The 5,507-nt window shown below is 38.5% G+C and overlaps 1 non-coding gene across 1 annotated transcript; it reads left to right on the top strand.

The window, feature by feature from the left end:
• Window positions 1–3,839: 3,839 nt before the first annotated feature.
• LOC113755991 lies at window positions 3,840–3,946 on the top strand. Its single transcript, XR_003465821.1, has one exon. It is a non-coding gene; the product is annotated as a small nucleolar RNA R71 (small nucleolar RNA).
• The last annotated feature ends 1,561 nt before the right edge of the window (window positions 3,947–5,507 follow it).

Below are 5,507 nucleotides of genomic sequence, written 5' to 3'. Positions count from 1 at the left end.
GGTTACTTTAAATTTGGAAGGTAAAATTTCGAGGACGAAATTTCCTTAAGGGGAAGAGAGTGTGAGAGCCCGTAATTTTTGTTTTTAAAGTACTAAGTTTTATTTTTCTTTTAATTGCACGTTTTTCCACATTTTATTGATTTGAAAAATTGTGAAAATAATTTTTATGAGTAAATAGAGTTTTTAGGTGATTTTTCTAGTATCGGATAGTTTTTGAAAAATTTAGAACGTATAACGGACGTGGGACCCGCTAATGCGAAAAGTTTGGAAAAATTCGGCCAGTTAGGTTAAGTTTTGGATACTGGGTTTAATTTACCGGGTGTTATGAGATATTTAGAGGTACCAAGTGCATAGGTGTGAGAAAGACAAAAACAAGTTAGGCATGAATTAATGAGAGGGACATGTGTCACCATATGATTAAATCTTGTTTTGACTTACTATTCAACCTTTTACCAATTACTAAATAAAACCAAAAATTGACCAAATATCTTCCATTTTTCTTCAAGCTTGGCCGAATTTCTCTCTAGGAAAGGAAGAAAGAAAACCTCTTCAACTTCTTGATTCTCTCTTGCTCAAATCCAAGAATTCAACCATCTAAACTTGTTTTTGTTCCATAGAAACACTTAAGGGAGTGATAGTGAGTTGTTTTGTGGAGTTATTTGAAAAGCTAAGAGGACCAATAACTCTCTCTCTCTTGTTTCTAAGGTAAGTTGTGAAGAACCACTTTCCTTCCTTGATTGATGCTTAAATCATGCTTAGTGGTAGTATGAGATGCCATTTTATGGATTATATTTTGAGTTGTGGTTTAATTGATGAACTTTTATATTTTTTGGGGATTTTTCTGTTTTAATATAAGCATGATTGTGTGGCTATCTATGATGATTGGAAATGGTCTATAATGACTTAAAGAGGTGGGAAAAGTGATTAATTGCAACCAATTTCTGTTTTGGAAGAAAATTGAAAAAACCTAGGGTTCTTAAGGGAGCATTCTGTCCGAATTTTTAGGTCCTATATATATGCCGAATTGGGCTTAGCTCAAAACATGAAAGTTGTAGGGAATGACATTTTAGAGGTGCCTACAAAATTTCAGGTCAATCGGAGTAGTGTAGAATGAGAAAAGTCGAAATTACTATTGCTGTTCTGGTTTTACCCGAAATTGAGAACTGCGCCTGTAATTGGTTGTTTTGCCTGGAATTGCTTCCGAATTGGTTGTTGAGGCCTTCTGATGAAATTTATCCCTGTTTCTTAGCTTTCATCTGGTTTTGGAATTTCTAGATTTGGACTTGTAGAGCCTGAGTTATGATGTTTCCGCTAGAATGCGTTTTGGTGAATCTGTTTTACGTTGTTGATGTAGTATCTTGCATTTTTGACCTGTTTTCACTCAAAACTGGGTTGAGTGACTTTCTGTGATGTTGTAGCCCTGTCTTTTAGCTTCGAGATGGTGGGTCTTGCACCCTCATCCGATAAGCGTAGTGAAATTGGTGCCATTAGCGCAAAATGAGGACAAAAACTGTTTTTTCAGGGCCAAAGCTAGTTACATTGCCGAAATTTCTGGTTTCCTCTAATGCTTATATATGCTTATGGAACCCTATTGTGATCGTGTTGGCATCGGTTTATGACTTGTAATCGAGTCTTCTTGTGCTTATTGGAATATTCTAGGGTTTGACTTTTATTTCCGGTCATTTTCCTAGCTAACTTTTGTACTTGGATAACCTTGAGCCTATTGAACGGCTGTGGTGATGAATGTATATTGAGTATGACTTTGGGAGTTGATTGAGAAAAATAATGAAGCCGTGATGGCTGGAAAAGTAAGAAATTTAGGGGAAGTGCTGTCAAATTTTTCTAGGCCAATTGGTTCCTTTAAGTTTGAATTGGCTTGTGATAGAAATGAAGGGCTTTTGGGTTGTTGAACCTAGGTCTCCATGTTACCTTTTTATTCCCAAAAATCATGTTTTGTACCCTTGTATTAGTAATTATTTGGCGAGGCATACGACTAGTAGTCGAGCCTCACATGTGTATTTTGTTTACTCGAATCTGGATGTGAAACCTTCAATTGGTTTACTTTGATTATTTTAGGGTTTCTTGGCGATTAAAGCCAATCCGAAGTGAAAACTTTTGAGGTACCTGTACTTGAACCGGTGAGTGTACCACTCCCCTCCATTGCTGTTTAACTTGATTTCTGCTCTGCAATCTGTTTAATTTATTTGAGACGAGGGTGTACTTTATCACACTCGTTTTCTTGTCTGTTCATATGCCAATTTTGGTGTCAATCTGAATCTGTATCTGTATCTGATATCTGTATCTGTATCTGTATATGTATCTGTGACCTATGAGCTCAAATCCTGTGGCTAAGTTATTTGAGTCGGGCCGGCAAGGGCCTGGACGGTTAGATAACGAACCACGGTAGTCTGTTTTGGGATCTTTGGGTATTGAGACCCTTGATTCCGGGTATACTCGAGTATTATCATTTCTGTTTCTGTAAGGTGAGCGGGCCCGGTAAATGGGTGTTTGGTGGACGGAATTTGGTGTAAAGTGGGTCTACGGACGCGTTGGTTCTATATACGTTGACGGAGAGTCAACCGGCTTGGATCAAGTACTGCGCTGGAAAACTGGCTCCTGAGAGCCACCTGTATCCTTCCTATTTGAGTTCTTGTGTTTACCTGTCTTACTTTATAGCGAGCATGTGTATCTGGTTTGTATAACATGAAACTACCTGATTTTTCTGCTACATGTTTGGTACCTCATTGGGCGTAAGCTCACCCCCTCCTCGTTATCTTTGTTTTCCTTACAGGAACCTCTTTTGGAAATCATGATTTTGAGAAGCGAGTTGAGCTAGTTAGAAAATCTTTTGTTCTTTTGTATAGCTCCTCGAGAATGAGCAAACCCTAAATGTATTTCGTTTCACTGGTTCCATTTGAATTGTAAACCTAGTGACATGTATATATGAAAGCGTTTTCTCCATGTTTAAGCTTGGCGGTCTTCAATCGCTCATTTCTTTTGGGTTCTCTCGCATAATATCGGATTTGCGTGATTCGACTCCGTAGTCCTGGCGAGAGCTGGGCAGGTGGTCCGCTGAACCCTTTGGTTCGCCTTAGGGTGAGGTGGGGCTGTCACAGTTATTAGTTGCTTGTAGATGGTTGATCAGTCGATGGCTCGTGATTCAAGGATAAACTGGACCGCATCCATCTCAACTGGGGAGTAACTTGTTCCTACTTTTATTTCTTTTCTTTTCTTTTCTTTTCCTTTTGTTGATTAGCAATTAATTGCTTCATCATCTTTTCTATAGATGGACTTGAGTTTGAAAGGAGTGGTGGCGAGCAAGGTTGATACTATTGTTGGTACCCTTGCTGTCTATTTGGTGCAAGATTTGACTGCCTATTTCCTTCATAGCTAAAATTAGGATGATCTCTCTAGTCCAGATTGTACGTATTTGAGTACGGGTCATATTGCTTTTTTGGCGCGGGTACGTGACCAGCCATGTTCACTTGCTCCACACTTTCCTCTTGAATCATTGGGCATATTTATGTAGAATGACCCATAGTAGTGCAAATCCCACACACCTTAGCCTATGATGCATTTCCTACAGTCAATTGCCTAACAAAAAATGTTAACTCGATCAACTGTTACTGGATAGAAGATATCTCTACCTCATACATTTTGCGTGTCGGGACATCCTCCCTTATACCAAATTGCTGCGAATTCTTGGCCATTCCTTCAATTAGTTCCCACGCTTCTCGAGGAGTCTTGTTCACCAATACCCCTCCACTTGCAGCATCAATTATACTCCTGTCTCTGAAAAGTAGCATCTCGTAAAAATATTGGATGAAAATTGGTCACTTATTTGGTGTTGAGGCCACTTGATGCATAACTTCTTGAACCGCTCCCAATAATCATAAAGCGACTCTCCTGGATGCTATTTGATACCGCATATCTCCTTCCTTAGACTTGCAGCTCGAGACGCAGAAAAATATTTGTTTAAGAACTCTTTCTTCAGCTGGTCCCAAGTGGTGATGCTACCTGGTGGTAGGTTGTACAGTCAGTCTTTCGCGAAGTCCTTTAGAGAGAAGGGAAATGCCCTCATTTTTATCTGTTCTTCTGTAATTCCCGAGGGTTTCATACTGTTGTAAACGACATCAAATTCTTGCAAGTGCTTATAAGGCTACTCACCTGATAAATCATGAAAAGATGGCAAGAGATGAATTAGACCAGATTTTAACTCGAAGGGAGTGTTATCATTCAAATTTGGGAAAGTAATGCATAATGGCTGCTGATTTAAATCAGGAGCAGCTAACTCCTTTAGTTTTCATGCATTAGCTATAGGGACTCCTTCTTGATCCGAGTCACCCGAAATATCACCAAGCGAATCTGTTGGTTTAATTTTTGGCTCAAGTCTCTAAGATGTAGCACTAGATTGCTTCTCTCTAAGCTGTCTGATCTCTTTCCGTGTTCTCCGCGCAATCTTCTCTATTTCGGGGTCGAAGATTTATTCACCTGTACGAGAAGAACGAGGCATACACTAAAAAAAATATCAAAAACTCAAAACAAGAATGAACTCAAAAAGAAACAAATAACTAATGCCAGTCCCCGGCAACGGCGCCAAAAATTGACAGGTTGTCGAGCCCGTGCAATAATAAATACTTACTCAAAATATAATTTCTATAGATAGTGATAAGCAGGGTCGAATCCACAAGGACTGGGGGTATTTGCCTCTCTTGAAATCTAGAGTAACACGGGGGGTGTTTTTGTATAAAAGATGACTATTAAAGCAGTTCAACTAAAAACAAATATCTAACTAAAAATTAAATGACAATTCACTAAAATCGGAGTAATAATAACTAAAGATCTAGCCAAGAAATAACTTCAGCAATGGTTCACCTAATTGATCATCGATGCAAAGGCGGTTCTAATTATTTACTAATAAATAGGTTATAACTGCCAAACAAGCGATGACAGTCAACCCCTCCTTACTGTGTCGGTGATTAAGGTATGCCCGTTAATTACTGCTCTAATTGAGAAATAATTTTAGGTACACTCGTGAGATTTAATTCCCCAATTGCCTTACGTCTTAGAGAAGCCCTATTCTAACCAAATAACGCACTACCAGAGTTATTCTAGATTAGCCCGTGTATTCTCCTGACACAAACCCAATCATGTCAATTGTCACTATTTCAGAGCAATTAAACAATTACGGATTTAATACCCTAATTGAGAATAGGTTACTAAATCAATTCACTATCTGGATCCAAGATAATCAATTAATTAAACAACCATAAGCACTGCAAGCGAAGAATATGCAAATACCAATAAATAAGAGGAAAAGATAAAATTAATTCAATCTCACAATTTTTAGATGAATCAAAGCCTCTGTTGTTTCTCGACTAGAAAAAGGGATTTAGTTCATCCCTGATGAGAAAAACCCATACAAAGCTATAGAAAAAGTTGCGGCCATTGTCCTTGATCGGGAGAATTCAATTCGTTCGAATAAAAGAAGGAATAACAAGACTCCA

This window comes from Coffea eugenioides, unplaced genomic scaffold (assembly GCF_003713205.1).
Source record: "Coffea eugenioides isolate CCC68of unplaced genomic scaffold, Ceug_1.0 ScVebR1_1897;HRSCAF=2831, whole genome shotgun sequence".
Classification (NCBI taxonomy): domain Eukaryota; kingdom Viridiplantae; phylum Streptophyta; class Magnoliopsida; order Gentianales; family Rubiaceae; genus Coffea; species Coffea eugenioides.
Note: the sequence above shows the minus strand (reverse complement) of the source record. Positions and strands in the feature narration are given on the sequence as shown.